This window comes from Prunus mume, linkage group LG1 (assembly GCF_029339155.1).
Source record: "Prunus mume cultivar Tortuosa linkage group LG1, ASM2933915v1, whole genome shotgun sequence".
NCBI lineage: Eukaryota > Viridiplantae > Streptophyta > Magnoliopsida > Rosales > Rosaceae > Prunus > Prunus mume.
Window position 1 is genome coordinate 8464390 of NC_142698.1, and position 21809 is coordinate 8486198.

The 21809-nt window shown below is 36.8% G+C and overlaps 1 pseudogene across 1 annotated transcript in view; it reads left to right on the forward strand.

Annotated features, from left to right (window-relative positions):
• Window positions 1-20629, forward strand: part of LOC148920936 (cysteine-rich receptor-like protein kinase 29) — a 47004-nt pseudogene extending 26375 nt beyond the window's left edge. Inside the window, exons 6-8 of the transcript XR_016123167.1 lie at window positions 19876-19928; window positions 20033-20183; window positions 20285-20629. The product of XR_016123167.1 is annotated as a cysteine-rich receptor-like protein kinase 29 (transcript). The remainder of the gene's footprint in view (window positions 1-19875; window positions 19929-20032; window positions 20184-20284) is intronic.
• The last annotated feature ends 1180 nt before the right edge of the window (window positions 20630-21809 follow it).

Genomic DNA, 21809 nt, shown 5'->3' on the forward strand with positions numbered 1-21809 from the left:
GTTTGTTTGGGGGTTCTCAAGGATCAAGTGATCATTATGAGTTCTTGTCTTGGGTTGATTTTTAGTTATTTGATTTGGTTGTTGAATTGAGTGTCCTTGATTCTATTCACCCTCTCTTATATTTATAAGAAGTGTTTTCTGGAGTAGGGCAATTCTTTTAATAATGGGCGGCAAAATTTCTCAAAAGATCTCTCAATTTTAAATACAAAGAAAAAGGGATTTTATCAATTCTGGTAGATAAGCTCTCACTAGTCAGTTCTTCATATCACTTCCCTGTATTTTGAGAGGAAACCTAACCCTTTCTTCCAATTTTTACCTGCCTTCTGTTTAAAAGTTTCAAACTGTGATGGTTAGTTTGATCTTCCATTTGAACAAATTCCCATCCTTCTGCTTATCTCTTTTTGAGAACATGGCCTGCTTATCTCTTGGGAGAATCACCCTCTGTGGCGTAGATTTAGAGAAGTCTTCTCATAGCCGTCTGCTTTTGCTACCCCTAGTTTGAAAATATTGACTTTTCTAAGTCAGAAACATCACGTGGATCTATTCCTGTTTTGGGTTTTCTTCTTTTTTAATCATGGTAAGCCCAAATTTGAGTTTGAACCATGGGTTGACTTCTTTCTTTTCTTGGTTTTTCCGGGGCCCAAGTCTTTATTGTTTATGTTTTTAGACAAATCCTGGGCTGGGCCTCCTTTGGATTTGGGCTTTATTTTCTGTTTATTTTGCAAAGCCCAGATTTGCTTGAGTCCTATGGCTTCATCCTGGCTCTTTCGTTCGGTCAGCGTGTAGAATTTTGGCCCAAACAGTTCAATAATATACGTGGGTAAAATGTCTGGGGCTCAAAGAGTGATGACTGTGTAACAGCTAATGGGAGGGTTTACATTCCTGAAGTAAGAAATGAGGAAACACCAGCAGTTGGGATGAAGTTTGACTCGCTTGACCTCGATTATAATTTCTATAATAGATATGCATTCTTGGCTGGCTTTGGTATTCGACTTCATTCCAGCTTTTGGGGGAAAAATAAGAAATAGATTATGAGGAAAGAATTTGTATGTTGCAAACAAGGTGCATACAGGAAAGATGAAACTCGGGAGAGAAAAAGACAATGGGGAATAAGTAGATGCAATTGCAAAGCTAAGATTGTGGTTGTGAAGACAAATGGGAGCAAGAAGTATACCATGTATCTTTTTGCAAAGGGACACAATCATAAGATGACACCCTCAGAAAGAATGCATTTATTGAGATCACACCGTCGTATTTTAGATTCTACAAAAGTACTCACAAAACAGTTGGGTTCAATTAATATTCTCATTCATCAAAAGATAAATATTTTCGAGGTGCAATCCAGAGGAATGGATAAAATTGGTTTTAGCAAAAAAGATATTTACAATCTTGAATGTAGTGTGAATGGGAAGCTGAGAAACCACGATGTTGAACTAGTGACCGAGTATTTTATGGCTGAAGAGAAAAAAAAATGAGGCTTTTTATTTCAAGATTGAGGGAGATGGCGATGACAGGTTTAGTTGATGTTTTTAGGCAGATGCAACTTCTAGACGGGCGTACGGGTTTTATGGAGATGTTGTTGTATTCGATACCACATTCAACACGAATCGATATGACTTGACATTTGCACCAATGTTGGGAGTTAATAACCATGGTCAGACAATTGTTTTAGCATGCACATTTTTGAGCAAGGAAACGACTGAGTCATTTATTTGGATGTTTGAGGAGTTTAAGAAAGCCATGCCAGGTGGCGAACCTAAAACAATTATTACAGATCAAGATGCGGTAATGACTAGAGCGATTTCAATAGCCTTCCCGACTACATTTCATCGACTTTGCATATGGCACATCACATCAAAGTTCTCTGTTAAGTTACCACATTATGCTTATAAGGAGTATTGGCGTGAATTTCAAAAAGCCATATGGGATACTGACAATAAGGATGAGTTTGATGCAAAATGGAATATTGTGGTTACAAAGGCTGGTTTGACTGACCATCCATGGCTAAGTTCAATGTTTGATTTAAGGGAATCTGGAATGTCAAGCAGCCAAAGAGCGGAAGGTTTCAAGCAATACATATCAAGGAGAAATTCGTTGATGGATTTCATAATACGATTTGAGAGGGCACTTTCTCATCAACGTCAAAAAGAGTTAGTTGCTGATCACGTAGATGCATTTGAAGTGGCTCAATGAATTATACCGATACCAATGAACAAACAAATGGCTACCTTGTACACAAGGACAATGTTTCAAATGTTTGAGCAGGAACTAATACAAAGTACAGCATGTTTCCTAGAGCTCAAAACAGAGGATGCTTCTAAAGTTGTCTTTAATGTGAGCGAAAGGAAAAATTGGGAAACAAGAGCGGCAGAAGTCGTATATGTCAAAGATTCTAACCACGCATCGTGTAGTTGCAAAAGATTTGAATTTGTTGGAATTATTTGCAAGCACATCCTAGCATTGTTCAGAAAGGACCAGATTGAATATGTGCCCGATAATGACGAATCAACTCCAATAGAGCGAAAGGAAAAATTGGGAAACAAGAGCGCCAGAAGTCGTATATGTCAAAGATTCTAACCACGCATCGTGTAGTTGCAAAAGATTTGAATTTGTTGGAATTATTTGCAAGCACATCCTAGCATTGTTCAGAAAGGACCAGATTGAATATGTGCCCGATAATGACGAATCACCTCCAACTTCGTTATTACTTGAAGAAGTGAAAGAAAACTGCGAAATCTGGATTGGTGTCAGATGCAAATGGCAACGAAATTAAAGACTGTGCAGATCCTAGTCCTTTAATAAAGTGGAGTACAATGTCCCGACTTGCTTCAAATGTGGTTGAGGATGCATTAATGTGTGAAGAAGGATCTGAGCTACTGTCAGAGACTCTAAAAAGTTTATGGGTGAAGTTGAAGTTGTTGAAGGATGGACCAAGTAATAACGAAGTTGGAGGGTCCAGCTCTCAAACACAATATATGAAAGACCCTAAGAGAGTAAGGTGCAAATGAATGTCGAAACGAGTAATGGGAGCAAAAGAAAAGGCAATGAAGCGAGAGATTAGACACTGTTGGGAGTGTGGACACATTGGTCATGGTAGAAGACAATGCCCAAGAAATTTGAACACACCGTAAGATGTTAACACTATTTATAATAACACCTAAAATTTGAATAGGTAAATTTTTTATGTGCTTGTGTTTGATGTTTATGCAGGACATCACCGTCGAACAATGACGAATCAACTCCAATAGATCTTAGTGACCCATTATTCGATGAATTTGACAGGATGCACAAACCAATTGAATGATTTATGTTTCTATTCTACGAAGCCCGGTTGTTATGAAGACAAATGATCAGGTGAAGTTTTCTAGATGCAGTTTTATTATTATTATTTTTTTGTTCATATCCACTGATGAGCTCTTACTATGTCCACTGATAATTGAAATGAAAATTTGCTTGGTTTCATTCTTGCAAGAAATTTGGACACATGTTAATTTTACGTCTTCTCCCTATTTAGAAATTTTCATAGACATTTGATAAAGTATCAAATTTTGAGTTATGTGAAGAAGCAATGACTTTTACCATGTAAAATGGGTAGTTCATGGTGAATTATGTTTTAACAGAGATTCATTGATTATATCACAAGCTAATGCAACATTTCCAACAGCCAGCTGTTGTTTCCATTACCAGTAATGATTTCCAGCAGCACTCATCATTTCCAACATCACCCACTTTTTCCGAATGTTATGATCTAGTGTTTTACTGGTTATTAAGATCTGAGCTCGACTGGTTTTTAGGTGCACGATTTTGTAAACATTCGTAACTGAAGGATACTTGAAGCACTTTGTTGGAACAGAGTGATTAGAAAGTAGCGTGTAAAAAAGTACATTGCAGCTAATCACATTTCGAACGGTTGGAGAATGTTAAAGGGTACACTAACATTTGAACTACTCATAATTCCACACACAAAAGAAAATTTGATTGCAAAGCATTTTATGTGCTCCCTCTTAGCAATACCACGATCTCCCCAACCAATTGAATAACAGAGCTACAATCACTCACGTATTGGTCACTTCTTCTTAGCAGGTCTCACGTGCTTATGGTCACTCATGTCCCCAGTGATATAGACGAAATAAATATTCAGCAATATTTGGAATTTTATTATATATAAATAAACCATAAATCATTCACTAAACAATGTATAGCACATGGTATGTTACTTACGACTCACGTGTGAGTTTTTTGAGAAAAAGTTCGCCAGCTCTTTAATATGAACATACATGATAATGGGGCTTTACTGATTCCCAGCGTCTGTGATATTGACTGCTTATTGAATAATATTTTGATATTTGCAAAATATAATGTTAGACAGAAGGAACACATGATGACTTGCAATACATAGTCCCAATAATTATATATGAAGCAAATGAAACTGATATTTGTGTTATTTTAAATAATGACATGAAGGGAATATACTTCTAATTTGTGCAATACCACGATCACCCCCAACCAACTGAACAGCAGTAGCTGCAATCACTTAGTCGTATCGGTCGGCTTCTTCCGAGCAGCTTTGACGTGCTTATGCTCATTCATGTCACCACCATCGTCGAGTATCTCTCTCACAACATCAGGGGACACATAGTCCCAATTATAACTTGTATGAGTAGTTGCCGCAAATGCTCGGAATTTTTCGAATCCTTCGTTGAATGCCAACTCCAGTTCACTATGGTGCTCTTCGCATCGCATATGGTTCATCAAACAACCTTTACTTTCATCATTCATTATCAGATCCAACTCCTCGCTTTGACCTTCCTTTTATGACTCGACTTCAAGTACTTGTTCTTTTGGGAGACCGCTTTGTTCACTCTAATGTTAAGATCAGCCAAAATGGCCTCGTCTTCAACACATTTCTCGTGCCATGAATTGATCAATCTAGAATTACAATCTAGCTTGCTACTGACTGCATGTATTGCCTCTAATGGATCATCGGAGTCCCCCTCACTCCCAAATGATGTTGAAAATGGAATGGGTCGTGCGAGTACAACATGGAAATGGAACCTGCGACTCCAATTTTTCATCTTCGATTGTGTTGTTGGCGCCTGAAGAGGTTGACATGCTTGAATAATCCTATTTGTTTTAGAGGATGAGGATTGCATATGCAATTTCATTTGGGAACGGGAACATAGCTTTATAGACCAACATACCAAAGCTTGTGTGTAGTCAGCATATGTACTTTATTTCAATTTTAAAAAAAGAGGTGTCAGGTTTTGCTTTTCAAGCATGTCAACCTCACACTCTCCTCACACCACTGATAGTGGTTGAAAGAAACTCAATGGAAGTGACATCTAGTTAGTGAACCCAACCAAACTAACCAAATTAGTTAGGATTAAACTTAGATTGTATCCTACCAAAAATTAATATATACATTGTCAACCAAAATGTTTTTTGGTGGGAACCCTTTTATTGGTATTACTATCACCCCCTTCATAGAAATTCTCCATCGCAAAAAAACTTACTCCTCCATCGAACTGTCTCCATCTCAAACTCTCTCCACAAAACTCCCCAATAGAATGGATTTTCTAACCAAGTTTGATGTGAGCATAATAAACACCCCTCCAAACAAAGACCGCCTTCGAAACGCAAGTGAGTCACCAGACAAGCAATGTCACATTCCTAAACAGAATGACCATTTTGTTGGAAGTTTTGAGTTTGAAAGAGTTCTTGCTTTCTGGAAGGAGAGGCATCTTCAACTTGGTGATGAAATCCAAAGGGCAAGGGCATGTTTGGAATTTGTTGAAGGCCAAATTGAAGATGACAAAAGGCAGGCCAATCTGATAGGGCGAAGTTGCAGCGCATGAAGCATACACACAAACGACTTCGGAGTGTAGCTGTTCAAAAATACAAGAACTCATCTAATGCAGTGAGTCAAAGAAGCGTGTGATGCAAGCTGGATTCGACTACTTCGGTCCTATGCAAAACTCGTCGTACATCCGGTTTGATTGGTCATCTATTACCTTTTCCGACGTTAACAAATATACTCAGCAAGGGAAGTAACCATTTTGGTTCTCGTGTTTGAGCAGAGGCAAATCAGTGGAATTGGAATATTCGTTAAACTCTGCTTCAAACCTATTTTGATGCTTACTACTATGGAAGATTTCAACCTTAATATTTTGATGTCTTTAATTACGATAACATGAGATGCAAAGTGCTCATCTACTTCAGTCATATGTTGCTGCCATGTATATTTTTTTTTTATCACGTATCAGATTTGAACATGGCTGCATCATATGCAATGTTGCCTTTATTTATTATATGTTAGGGTAAGGTTTATGGAAAAGTATTTGTGAGTGCGTTTGTGACAAGGTTATGACATTATTTTGTACCAGTCATATATTGTTTTTTTTTACTGGTTCATCTCCTACTATTGCTTTCTTTCTTTATATTATATGTTTGTGGAATCCCTCTCAAAGTTAACATATACTGTGAAAAAAATGCATAGTGAATATATAATCACTCATATAGAGTAGGACAAATATTCACTAATATTTTAAAATTGCTTGACTGGTGTGAGGTTTTTTAGAAAAAGTATGACATTATTTTCTGTGATTGGACATGATAGAAAATATATTACTGATTCCCAATGCGGCATCATATGGACAACTTATTGAATACCTCTGACATGTCCAAAACTCTAGACGCAGTTGCATATGAACAACTTATTGAATACCTCTGACGTGTTCAAAGCTCTAGGCGCAGTTGCAATGATGGCTTCAAAGCAGTGTGCAATTATTATATATGTACATTATTATAACAAAATATATAATTTTATATCCTTATATGTGAAAGGAAACTAATTCTTGTATTATTACAAATTACATAAAGAATATTAAGGAAATATACTTGTTAAAGTGAACAAACATATATACTTAGGGTTAAGAGGAAAGTGAGTTATGTAAAACAATTTGGATTTTTTCATTGCGAAACGGATGATTTATAGCTCCCCTAGTTGTATAACGTCACAAGGATGCAGGAGTAATTTTCGGGGCATTTTTAGGATTTTCCTACTATTTATTACATTTTTTCAAAATAATTGCAAGAGGACACCTGGCGTGATCTCAGCCCATCACCTTTCACCACTTGCACAAGTGTACGTCAGTCAACATGGCCACATCCTTGCCTTTTACCATAAATTATTATTTTTATTTTTATTATTTTTTCTTAGAAAATTCATAACTAAATACACAAAAATTAGAAAAATGATCCGAAAATTGCTACGAACTCATTGAGACTCCATCTCCCTTGCTGAATTCCTCGATTCATGGTTACACATTGTACAAAATAATTCCGAACATTAACCGGGAGATGCTTGTTGAAGTAGGTTATTGAAGTTAAAGTTAACAAACATATATACTTAGGGTTAAGAGGAAAGTGGGTTATCTAAAACAATTCAAATTTTTTTCATTGCGAAATGGATGATTTATAGGTTCCCCTAGTTTTATAACATCACAAGGAGGCCGGAGTAATTTTCGGGGCATTTTCAGGATTTTTCTACTATTTATTACCTTTTTTCAAAGATTTTTGCACTAAAAAAGCCAAAATAATTGCAAGAGGGCACTGGCGTGATCTCAGCCCGTCACCTTTCACCACTTGCACAAGTGTACGTCACTCAACATGGTCACATCCTTGCCTTTTACCCTAAATTATTGTTTTATTATTTTTTCTTAGAAAATTCATAACTAAATACACAAAAATTAGAAAAATTATCTGAAAATTGCTACGAACTCATTGAGACTCCATCTCCCTTGCTGAATTCCCCGATTCATGGTTACGCATTTTACAAAATAATTCCGAACATTAACGGGAGATGCTTGTTGAAGTAGGTTATTGAAGTTAAAGTGAACAAACATATATACTTAGTTTTAAGAGGAAAGTGAGTTATCTAAAACAATTTGGATTTTTTCATTGTGAAACGGATGATTTATAGGTTCCCCTAGTTTTATAACATCACAAGGAGGCCGAAGTAATTTTTGGGGCATTTTTAGGATTGTCCTACTATTTATTACCTTTTTTCAAAGATTTTTGCACTAAAGAAGCTAAAATAATTGCAAGAGGACACCTGGCGTGATCTCAGCCCGTCACCTTTCACCACTTGCACAAGTGTACGTCAGTCAACATGGCCACATCCTTGTCTTTTACCCTAAATTATTATGTTATTACTTTTTCTTAGAAAATTCATAACTACATACACAAAAATCACAATAATGTTCCGAAAATTACTACGAACTCATTGAGACTTCATCTTCCTACTGAATTCCCTGTTTCATGGTTACGCTACATTAGTATTTTATTATTATTTACCCTAAACTATTATTATTATTATTATTATTATTATTATATTACTTTTTAGTCTGTACATTTGTTAATTATATTTATTCAAAAAATTTATTTTTATTTTTATTTTGCGTGAATAGACCATTTCTGGTGCTAATTAGTTTCTCTCTTCTTCAATTTGTTAATTTTTTTTCTATTTTAGGGTTAAGGGATGTTTTGAAAAATAAAATTAAAATATACAAGCCATCCATTCTACAACATCAGGAAAAAATTATTCAAAGTCATTCACTGTTCAAGTTTTGCTTAAGAAACGTGTAACCAAATCGTTTGGGATATGATAAGTTGGAAAATGTCATTCCCAAGCACCGGTGAAAAGACATATGCTCACTCCATGCTTGCCTTTTTGTTTACCAAATATTAAGATTGCAGTTGTGCAAAATATCTGTGTCAGTAAAATGTCATTCGTATGCATCTATGATGTCAATAATCATTCCACTATATAATATATATATATTATACATTTATATATAAAACGGTTTATGACAGCACAAACACCAAAGAAAATAGATTAAAACCCAACATTTAAACAACATTTGTACAACATAGCCAGCCAACCTAGAACTGAAGAGAAGCAAGTCCACAATGCATAAAAACCGTAAAAACATACTACAACTAATTATAAGGGTATGGATTCCCTGGCACAACATACACGCATCACCATGAACCAAAAAACACTCTCATGGTGCCATTTGCATCAATTGCAACAAGTCCAGAAGGCAGGATTTATCTTTGCTTCAGTAGGCCAGCCTTGAATAACAAAACACCATTCGTTGTTGTTACAAGTGCTACAGTGATTGAACTTAATCTTCCCATAGTAAAACATATCTACGATATGTCTTGCAACAGAGAAAACTCGGCTTAATCTTCGTCTCAAAGCATCCCTGGTTCCTTTCATATCAATGTTGTTACATTGATTCATAGAATACAAAAATTCTAATGCATCCTTTTTTGACATACCAATTCCGGACATGCCAAGTAGTCCAACTAGATATGCCGCTTCCATATGGCCTGCCGTGGCTGCAATTCACATCCCATATGACGCTTACACGTTACCCTGCATGAAAAACACTTCGAATGCTTCTCTAAATATCGACTCAGGGTTCTTGCAAGCCCTGCATTGTTGCAAGAAATGCTGGACCACAGGATTGGCATGGAACCAGCTGGGATGGTTTGGGTACTTTGCCATTGAAATGATGTTCCACACTTGTGGAGTATTTGCCAACGTATGGAATAATGGGCACACAGATGCCATACCGAAGAGATCTTCCGATGATTGGGTTGCCACGTATAACATCACTTTAAACCAAGCTAACTCCAGGATGAAGGCTTGGGGCATATCCAAATGGAGATGCTTCCTTCTCTTTCCTCCGAGTGTAGTGAAATGTTTCGAATTCATTGAAATGTTTTTGGAATGGAACAATTTGAGGAGTGGAAGAGGGGAGAAATGAGAATATATAGGGTTTTGGTTCTGTTTTAGCCTCTGTTCGTAGTGTTTTGAAAAGGTGTTTCCACTTGGGGTTTTTCCAAGTTGACCCTTTTTAAAGAAACTGAACCCAACAACCTAAAACTCAAGACAAGAGAAGGGAAAACGTCATCGAAATGCAAAGAGAGTCAGACAATCAAAAAGTCAATTAATAACTTATTTGCATAGCCATTTTTAGGATTTTCCCACCATCACATTCATTGATACAAATGTAATGGATTACTGACTAGTCACAGAAGGTCCCATTAGATACTTTTTCATTTTCCCACACCAAACTACCCCTAGTAATGTTATTAAAATGGAACCAATGATGATGGATTCTTATCCAACTAGTTGCCTTAATGAAATATAAATAAAATAATATATTTAAATCAATGTCCCCTCAATTTTCAGATTAATATTTGGTAGTTAAATATTATATTGCTTTTCGGGGTAAAAGGTGTCATAATTCTAACAGTACAGGTGTCCAGATCGTGACCAACCCACCCACACACAGAAAAGAAGGATATAATTCAATTTGGACAAAGATGAGAGAGAGCTGAGTGAGAAGTTTAGGGTTAGGAGTGAAGGGGTATGACTGGGAACTATGAGTGAGAAGGTATGAGTCCGAAGAAATTTTAGTAAGAAGATCTGAGTGAGAAGAGGTACAAGTGAGAAGATTCAACATGTCTTCGTCTTCATCTCCCGCTCAAACAAAGAGGTGTCAGTATTGTGGAGCTGCAATGGTGCTTCGGGTTTCAAAATCAGATAAAAATCGAGGGAAGCCATGTTGGAAGTGCCTAACCTCCTATGTAAGTTTTCATTTCCAGAATATGTATGTGGGTGAAAAAAACCTAGGTCTAACTCTAACAGAATTATTTTGCATATATGATGCCTGCAATTAGGGAGCCACCAGTTGCAATGGATTCAAATGGGTTGATGTAACCTCCGCTGAAGTAGAACAACAAGATGACACGTATGATGCTACGGTGCTGAATATGCTAAAGTCCATTAAAGACTTGGTATTAGTTTTATTTCTTGTATCAATTGTCATATTATTTGTTCTTTTAATGGCCAATTAAGTGCACGGTTTCAAGGATTGTAAAAGTTCTCCCCAAAAAAACATGTTGCACGCACCACCAATGAGTTTTCAAACTCATTTTGTAATTTTTGTTCTTGAAATAGGTGGATTGGCATTGAGTTTAAATTATTGTTTGAAACAAAAGCATTTAAATTATTGTTTGAAACAAAAGCATTTAAAAAAATAAAGTCATACGAAGACGATAAAATCACAATATAGGGCCAATACAATGCAATAATAAGACAATACATTTTTTTAAAATTGCATAATTATTCAGTGTATATAGATTGTTTATTTGCATATACTTAAGGTTTATTGATTGTTTACTGCATGTATATCGCATGTTATTGGTCGGATATTGAATGTTTATTGAAGGTTTATTGATTGTTTACTGCAGGTATTTCGCATGTTATTACTCCAATATTGAATGTTTATTGAAGGTTTTTTGATTGTTTACTGCATATATTTCGCATGTTATTGAACCGATATTGAATGTTTATTGAAGGTTTATTGATTGTTTACTACATGCATTTCGCATGTTATTGCTCCAATATGGAATGTTTATTGAAGGTTTATTGATTGTTTACTACATGTATATCGCATGTTATTGCTCAAATATTGCATGTTTATTGGGGGCAAAAGTACCACTCAAGGAAGATTTAAGGAGTTAGATTTAAGGGGGGAAATGGTCATTATTCTTTCTTATAGTAGGAAGAACAACTGTTAAGTAGAATTTTCTATTGCGTGTATATTGCATGTCTATTGCGTATGGATGGTGTAATTGGGGACTTCCTTATGGATGGTGTAATTGGGTACTGATGTATATTGCATGTCTATTGCGTGTATATTGCATGTCTATTGCATGTATATTGCATGTATATTGCATGTCTATTGCGTATATATTGCTTGTCTGTTGTATGTATATTGCTTGTCTGTTGCCTGTGTATTGTTGTTTATTTCCTTCGTAAGCAATAAACAATCAATACACACGCAATAAACGTACGATATGCACGCAACAGACATGCAATATAGACGCACCAATATACATTACTTTTATGCTACTGAGCTGCCCAAAACCAATAAAATAAAGAAAATCAACGAATTTATTAACCGATTATAAAGGAAAGAGGGATTCAAACTCGAGGGGCGGTATGGAACCAAGATGGAGTTTTTATAGCATTGCACCTGGGGACATTTTTTCATGTGTTGCTATAAAGAGGGCATGGTTGAATAAAACATTGGAGGCGAGGGCATAGCCACCTATTCCCCTTACATAATTACTTATTAAGATGCAACCCATTGCGATTAAGTCAAGGCATGTTGAACGGCTTAAAGATTGGGATATGATATTTGGAATGGTGGCTTGGATAAATCATGACATATCACTTTGCAATGATGTAATACACTTAAAAAGCCATCAGTCCCCATTCACATATGCATTCTTCAAATCCCAATTCACATATGCAGTCTTCAAATCCCAATTCAATGCAGTTTGGTTAAGGTTATGTAAATGTCGTGAAGGAGTTAGGCCAATATTACACAAATGTTTGTTTCATTAAATCCAAGAAAACTTTACACTCCAGATGCACATTCTATGTATGGGAATGGCATGTGCCTAACTTCAAAAATGCATTTGCCTATCCATTTAGATTGCCCACATGCAATAGATTTACAGATCCACTTACTTTTCTCCTTACCAAGCCTCTACATCTCCATTTCAGATTCTTCATTTTTCTGTCTATGCTCTGCATCCAGCTACCATATACATTTAGCCCATTATGAGAATAAACGTAGCATAGTATCACACTAATCGAAATGAAAGCATGCATCCACTATAATATTTGCCACTATTTTGGTTATAATTGTTATTGTCCAATAACTTAAACCTAAAATTATGTACAAAATACACTAAGATTGAGAAAGACGAAGAAGAATTGAGGAGCAGAGGTAGAATTCGAAAAGGACCCGTGGGTCTGTATTGTGTATTTACATGAGTTTCAAATTGGAGATTCCCAAAACCAATTTAATCATCATGTACCTAAACCAAGTTCAACCAATATTATGGCATGTAAGCATCTCCCCGTAATATCTCTGCAGCCAACTTCAACCGGAAAAAGGGCATGTTCTGCGAGGTGCAAGTAGCCAACGGAATCTCAGCGCTCAAAAGCTCAATGTACTTCAACACGAACATGCCACAATCACCTCTGAAGCAAAACAAGAACTCAATCAATTCAAGTAATGACATTCTAACATAATTGACAATTTAAAGTAATAAAATTAAATAAAAAGTTGTGCTCACTGATTAGACTGTTGTGGAACATCCACACATTTTATTGGCCACGGACACCACCAATCTCGACTGCAATCGTTTGCATAAACACCTTCTTCATAAAAGTTGATAGTGTTGAGAAGATTTGGAATCATAATTGAAAGCGGGCGAGTTCTTCCTTTAAGATCTCATTTGGAATAAGTGAAACCATTGAATCGTACACTTTGATTTCACACTTAACCAGATCAATCATTAGAGCCACCTAATGCTTATACTTCGTCAACATACAAGGGGCATACACCTTATACGCGTTCTGCCAATCCATCCCACACGCCGGAACCTTGCCATTTACAACGTTCAGTAAACTATTTCTAATTTTCCACCCAACCTGCTCTTTTTTTCTTTTATTATCCGCAAAGCAAGTATGGATGTGATTCTGTGAAATAGAAAACAATCAATGGTTAAACACCTCCACAAAGCAAGTATGGATAATTTGTAATTATTAACTGTACTTGGTCAAGGCCTAAGACATACAATAAAAAATACGTCGATCGTTGTCCAGTCCGATATTTCTACAACCTCCAACTCTTGTTGTCGCTTCCGGATGAGATACAATCCCAAATCAATGTGTTGCACATGTTTTTCTAGTCAATCTCATAATCTATGTACATTAAAACAAATGCATAATCAATTAAACTTACATCTCCTTTCAGCCAACCGTCAGCTTTGACGAGGAAGAGAAGAATTCAATCTCAGCTTCCACGTTGCCAAATTGCATCATTAAACTGTGAATATAAAAAAGTTTTAGAACACAACAATAAAAAAATATATACACTCATGCCTTCTATCTCAAAAAACAAGGGACTTACTTTGGGTTATGGCGCCATTCCCAACAAAGTTTCAGCAATTTTACTATATCATCATGCGGAATCGCCTTCATTGGGTCTAACATCCGAAGTCGGGTTGTCTCTGGCACAGTTTTTTGAACCAATTCACTAGCTTCAATGATCTTCCACATAGGAATAATCCTCTTCCTCTTCCGTAATTGGACCCCTTATTCCACAGCTTTACCTTCATCATTCAACCAAACATTCAACTAAGATAGCATAGCTGTAGGTTGATCCAAATCAATGTCCCCAAGAGTAAACTCAACCTTTGTCCCCTCCGTGCTCTCGCCAATGTCATCGTCAAGCAACATAACTTCATCATCCTTTTCCTCACATTGGTTTCTTTGCACTTCCTTTTCCTCACTTCTTTGTCTTTTCACTTCCTTGCCATCCCTTATTTTTCTTTGCGGATCCTCTTCCTCACTGCTTTTTCTTTGCAGTTCCTCTCCCTCACTGCTTTTTCTTTGCAGTTCCTCCGCCTCACCGCTTTTCTCCCTCACTACTCTTTCTTTGCGCTTCCTCTCCCTCACTGCTCTTTATTTTCACTTCATCTCCCTCACTTCTTTTCCTTTGAGCTTCCTCTACCTCACTTGGTTTTCTTTGCACTTCACCCCCTTCAATCCCCTCCTTTCCTTTTCCTCTCCCTCATTTCATTACTTGGCCCTTCATCCCATTGAATGTCATCCACTTCCTCATATCCCTTAAATAGATGTGTCACGACACAACGATTCGTCCTCTCTTTCAGTAAAGCTAGGTCCCTCCTTACTTCCTGCTCAAACTGTGGTCCAAAAGTTTTTCCATCCGTATGACCTTTAACTCAAGGACGTCCTTTTCCTGCTTTACTTGAAACAACTCGGACCTCAACAAGCTTACCACCTTGTTCAACTCATCAAGGTCAGCACATGAAGAAGGAATTGACTCTATCGAGACAACAGCAGGGCGATCTTGTGGCCAACTCCAATATGGTTGTCTCATTTCTTCTTTACTCGGACATAGTGCCCGCAACTGAATTGACTGTTTCAGAATACAGACAAGATTCATATTCAATCATTCTACTTAATAATTTCATTGAATCTTATAAACAATTTCAAGGGCTGCAAACCAAACCTCTTTGCTTTGGAAAAAATAATTGTTCACCTTTCTCATCTCGGGAACAGACGTAGTAGTTCTCCATCGCAAAATACGCGGGACAGCTGTTGGATCAACAACCTTGCAGTAATTCAAGTCTGTCATTCTAGGAATTAATTCATACACCCAAATCTACACAATTCACATGACAAAAGTCATTATTTAAGTTTTAAAGTCCACAAAGCATAACTGACATGAACATTATTACCATGTACCTGGAAAGCATACGTGAAACCTTTAAAACTCCAGCCACCCCTTTGCACTTCACCATGCTTATCCTTCTTGCCCTTCTCATTTCTCCGGCTTGTTCCCGTTATCTTACTTTTCCTCTTCCCTATTCCCTCTTCATTTTCAGAGCTTTTCATATACTTTGTTGGTGCAGAAAATAAACTGTTTTGGGTTTTTTCAAAGGACACCGAACCCCACGGATACCTGTTGAACGCATCCAAGTCCTCTACAAGGGTCAGGTAATTTACATTGATGTTCAAATGCTTGTCCCTTTCCAAAACCACTAACTTAGCAAAGTAAACAAGACCTAGCTTGTAGATGTCATCTTCCTCTGTGCACCTCATAAATGCTTCCTCTAAAGCATTACATGTAATTCCTTCGTCTATAAAATATCTTTTATGAAGTCTAATTTTAGCACTTTCTCCACTGGAAACTTCAGGTACTTCCCCAAAACGAAGCCCTGTGATCAAACAGAAATCCTGACGAGTGAACTAAGCAACGTCACACCCTATTAAGAAACTTAGTCCATCCAAGTCTTTCACACCCTGCCCTTCAACTCGACGCAACACAACCCCATGCACAATCTGCCCGCTAAACTGAATCTTATCTATATTCCGAAGATGGCCAAAGCATGATGTCTTGAATTGTTCTAATTGTTCGGCACTCAACTTCGCTCGAATTGCAGCTATGGATGAATTTTCATGTGAGCAGTTGTTCACCCGTGACAAATATGCCTTTGACTCTGGCCATACCAGCTGCACGTTGGATCCCATTTCCTGAAATACAAGATGAAATAGTGTGAACACATATATTACCACGTATTTGCACAATCATATTGGTATTTACACAACTAGTCAACCAGACACATTACAAATTTTACCAAGTACAAGCGCATAGGGATTACTAATCACAGACTTTAACATCATCAAAGCAATATGACAAATTTTGTGCAAATACCTGTTAATGCAATGATTCTGTGAATTACAAGCAATAGCATGTGTTTTATTTATAGATCCAAACTCCAATCAATGGTTGATGCATGAATGAGTGTGAGTGCAATCTAGGCAAGTTCTGCACTTCACACACATGACAATTATTGTCATCTCATACACAACACTAAATAAATAAATAAATGAATAAATAAATAAGAAAGATGGTGGAAGGAAGCAAAGCAAAGCATCTGCTCTGCTATCTGCTTGCTAAGCCATTGCCACATCCTTCTTTCTTTCTAGTTTTTTCTTCAGTCAACCACTATGGTCATGGATCAACCTTTATTTCAAATGCTTTGCACTTTTATTCATGAGTTTATTATTATATGTTCTCATTTTTCACGGGCAAATTTAGTAACAAAGGAAATAATATTTATTTCAAAAAATATATATATTCTAGCACCAGAGATATAATCTGCACTCTGCACTGCTTCAAATGTGGAAGGTTTTGAGGGCCTCCTCCAATTCAACACCATTATCTTATTCATATCATTATTGACATGTTATTGACTTGATTTTCATTCGTTTTTTAATATATACCCAAGCAAAAACTAACATGCAAGTGAAGCACAAAGAAGAGATGCTAAATCCAACAACATTGCTGGTACAAATTGGGGAAAACCGTTACTCTAACCCTAAACTCAAATTCCATAAATTACTCACCAAATGCTGGTTATTGAACAATTGCAAGGTGTCTGTGCAGGGTCTTTGTGCGGCTTTGCTCCACAAATGGAACCTATCACTTCCAACGAATACGGCTTCTCTCCTTCCCCTTCCACTGCTTCGCCCCTTCACTGTTTCGGAATCCACCCATTTGCCCCTTCCACCCAAAATAAATACTTTTTCACGGTTTAGAGAACGAAGTTGCATTCAACCGTTGCCTTCAACCGTCGTTAACCCTTGCCTTCAACCGTCGTTAACCATTCCTTCAACTGTTTCTCAGAGCTTGGTAGTTTCTCAGAGCTATGGGTTTTAGAGCGATGGGTTTTTTCTATTCAAACTTCGAACTTGCCTCTTCTTTTTTTTTTTTTTGGGAACAACTTCAATGCTGGATATTAAATTCGGGTTTGGGTTCCTCACCTACCCGATTGTAAAATTTTATCTCAATTCTCCCTAGCCCTTGGATTGATCTGATGACCAAAAAGTGAACCCCTTATAACTTACCCCTTATAACTTGCCACTCATTATAGTTTGAGCGGTTATATAATATCACATGGGCTTGCATAGACAACTAAATAATGAGAAGGCATATGACCCACTTATAGCACATGAACAAAGGGCCATGTTTTGATCCATGTACAAGAAGATGAAAAAATAAGGGAACAAAAAAAGTAGTGGCCTTTCACTTTTTTTCCTTTTTTTCCTTTTGTTCCTTTAGTTGCTTTGCTTTTGCATGGCCTTTTTCACATGACTTTCTTCATGTGATCAATCCAAGAAATGTTCCCTCGAAAGCATCCAGTGGGAAGCTTGATGTATAGTTGTTGGGAATAAGAGTTGTCATGGGATTGAAATGGTACGGAACAAGGAGTGGAAGCACAAATGGGCCCATAGTTGGGAAGGGAGGGGAGAGTTTTCTCACGTACGTACTATCAAGGTGTCACCATCATATCCACCTCCACCAACGCAACACACCACCACCCACCATCACCACCACCTCCACCATCACCCCTCACAACCATCATATAGTTAGCACATAACACTTTCAACATCATGTCCATTTTAGTCATTATTTACAATTACAACAATTCTATATTAAAACTTACCAAATAGTTTTGACATTGTTTTTTTATACTAACTGCACTTTAAAATATTGTTTACCAAACATGAAACAATTTTCCTTTAGAACTAATTATTTTCAGAGTACAATAGAAGCAACATTTTTAAAAAGTGACAACAATTTCAAAGCGGGCCTTTATATCATGCACTTGAAATCCAATCAAATATTATTGCGGGCTCACTTTTTGTTTATACTATGGAAAATATTGTCTCTTATTCAAATATTAATAATTTTTATGTGATTTTTTTACTTCGAAACCATTATGTGATATTTAATGAGTTCAATTCTTTATAAGGGGCTTGTAACTCAAGTGATTAAGAGCATTTATAACTGCACCCGAGGTCCTAGGTTTGATTTCCTACTCCCCAATATCAATTGTTTCAAAAGAAAAAATATTTAATGATGTAAAATATGAGAAATTGGGAATAGTCTGCAAATACTTCTCTATTGTCTACTTTAATTTCAACAAGCTCCTATATTTAAAAGAAGGTGAAATTCAAATTTCTTAGAATGGGATTATACCAAATTGTAGATACCTAATCCACTAATCATCAACCTTAAAACATCCACGTGACAATAGAAGAAAACAACATTATATATAGTCACTGACATCCGTGGCACATGATAAGGTGACTAAAAATCATAAACACAAATAATCATAAGCCATCCTCTTGTGCCAAGTGACTATTAATTATTTTTTCTTGTAGTAGATAACTGAACCTCTTGTCTTAGCCAAATCTCATATTTGAATCATGAATTCAAAATAGAAGCATTACCCCTCCCATGTCAAAAGAGAAAAAGTCATGTGTACATAGGGCGCGAAGTATCATACTTTTAAAAAAAAAATTAGGAAATATGCTTTATTCATAATATAGAAGCACTCTAAGAATATACAAATGATACCGATCACTCTTATACCGACTTCCCTTTTTCACAAACTAGGCAACTAAGTAACTAGTAATTATGGCATATACATACATATGGTTTTGGACCGAAATTTTTCTTGTTTCCAAGAGGTTAGGCTCTACCATTAATATATGCTGCTCAAGGACCGAAGTTTTTGTGGTCAAGAGAGGTTAGGCACATTGAAACTTTTGAAGATTGCAATAACGTCTCAAAATCTTGGTGAAAATAGGCACTGATGCATGTGCCCACTGCTCCATCCTACCTCACAGGGCCACACCCACCTCTCTCTCTCTCTCTCTCTCTCTCTTGTCAGGGGCAAAAAAGAGAGAAAAGTCCAACTTAAGCTTCTTGCTAGGGGTGGGCATCAAAATCGGAATACCAAAACCATCCCGAAATCATGCCAAACTGTGCCAATCTCGTGCCATTCCGTTTGGTGTTGACGTGTAAACGGGACGATACCGTGTCATCCGTGTTACTGTTTGGCACGACATCGGTTCTAGCTTTGTGATCCCGTTTGGTGTCATACCGTACCGAACAGTACATGTAAATAATAACCCTAACTTTATTAATTCAGTTCCTCCTCCTCTCTCTCCACAGATTTCTTCTTCGACTCCTCTTTGTTTCTCTCCTGCGCTTTTTCCATTCAATGGGTTGTAATATTGTGGCATTTCAGATCATTATTCATCGTGATCTCAAAGCTAGTAACATCTTGATAGATGCAGAAATGAACCCCAAAATTTCAGATTTTGGCATGGCAAAGTTGTTCGTGCTTGATCAAACGCAAGGCAATACTAGTCGAATTGTCGGGACCTAGTAAGAATATGCACTTAACTGCATGTGGGCTTATGTTTGTTATGTCAACAATTTCCTTTCCATATGTGTTGGTGAACGCAAACATTCTTTTTGTTGATATGCAGTGGGGTATAAGCTCCAGAGTATGCAATGCGTTGGCACTTTTCTGTTAAGTCCGATGTCTACAGTTTTGGTGTGTTAGTTCTAGAGATAGTCAATGGACAAAAAAATAGTGGCTTCTAGCATGGTGAAAATGCGGAGGATCTTCTAAGCTTCGTAAGTGAAAATATAATGTAGTTTTGGTATCTCAATACAATTTAGTGCAACGAATCAAAGAAAGAAAACTTATCTCTGATCAAATTCACAAATCATTGCAGGCCTGGAGAAGTTGGAGGGAAGGGACAGCTTCAAATCTAATAGATCCCACATTGAAGACTGGTTCAAGAAATGAAATAATGAGATGCATCCACATTGGATTATTATGTGTGCAAGAAAATGTAGCTGATAGGCCAACCATGGCTTCTGTTATTCTCATGATGAATAGCTACTCCTTCACTCTCCCAGTGCCCTCCCAACCTGCATTTTATTTGCATAGAAGCATTGCATCGGACATGTCCTTACGATCTGAATATAATTCAGGGGCAACAAGGTTAGATCGATCTAAGAGTAACTCTATCATAGTAATGGAATATGAGACTTTTACTGAACCACATCCTCGCTAGTGGTTGAAGATCGATCCTGTAAAATAATATCTCGTATATTTTGTATGTTTGCAATACAGAAGAAGGCCAATATATAAAGCCAATAAGACTACCTAAGGAAGGTAATTTAAATCCTAAGTTAAAGGCACTAATTTGTACAAGCTTTAACAGAGAAGTTGACTATTCCTATACAAGGTAACAAATAATATACAATATATTTTGTAATCTTTCCATATCTTCAATAGATCCCTTTTGCTTCATTTTAACAAAGGCAGGATGCATGGTCAATAGATACTTTTTCACAAAGGCAGGATGCATGCAGGTACCCTTTGTTAGGAATTTCGACACATGAAGAACTTACGTTTTTCTGTTTAATATTCAGTTTAAAATATTTTCATCGACTTAAATATATTTTTGGAACCAAGTCAAAAAATTACTTGTAACCATATTCATTATTGTAACCTCAATTATTGAGGAATGAATTGATTTTTATCTTTCATCTGGAAAAAAGTGAAATGGGTTTCTACGTTTGGGGATAATTGCACACTTAGACGAAAGTGGTTCGGATAGGTGTATTGATTAACATGAAGCTCATAGCTTTTGATATGTGATAATATGACTAAAAACGTTTAAAGTTGTTTGGGTCTAAATTCCACACGCCAACCTAATTGACTATTGGTCCATGTCAAAAACAGGAGTTTGGGCTTTGTTTTATTAAAGTCAGAAGTTAGCCCAGATGGGTTTAGAGGCCTGGACCTTTGTGAACCAATTACGAGGAATAAATTTAAGATTAAGGATTTATTGCCATTAATGGTGATTTAATCTAGACAAATTAGTTTCTAATTGGTTTAAAAACTAGCCCAGCTTCTAATCGCTCCGAAGGATCAAAATTTGATCATCACCGTTGATCACAATTTCAGAAATCAAGTCAGCAGATTTTTGGAAAGATCTCTCACTCTACAAGAGCCCACGTGACTCTAAAGTCAAGTTTTCAACAGGGCAGAGGACGTGATGGGGAGTTGGTAAAAGGTTTAATCAGAAAACCACTCCCCATAACCATTTAATGCCAGAAAAGATAGCCAAGTTTCTTTCCTATGCTCGTGAGAGCTTTGCATCAGGGCAAGTGGGGTTTAGGAGAGATAAACAAGAGTAAGAGAGTTGGTTGACAGAAGATCAAAACTTATCATCATAAAAATTGACT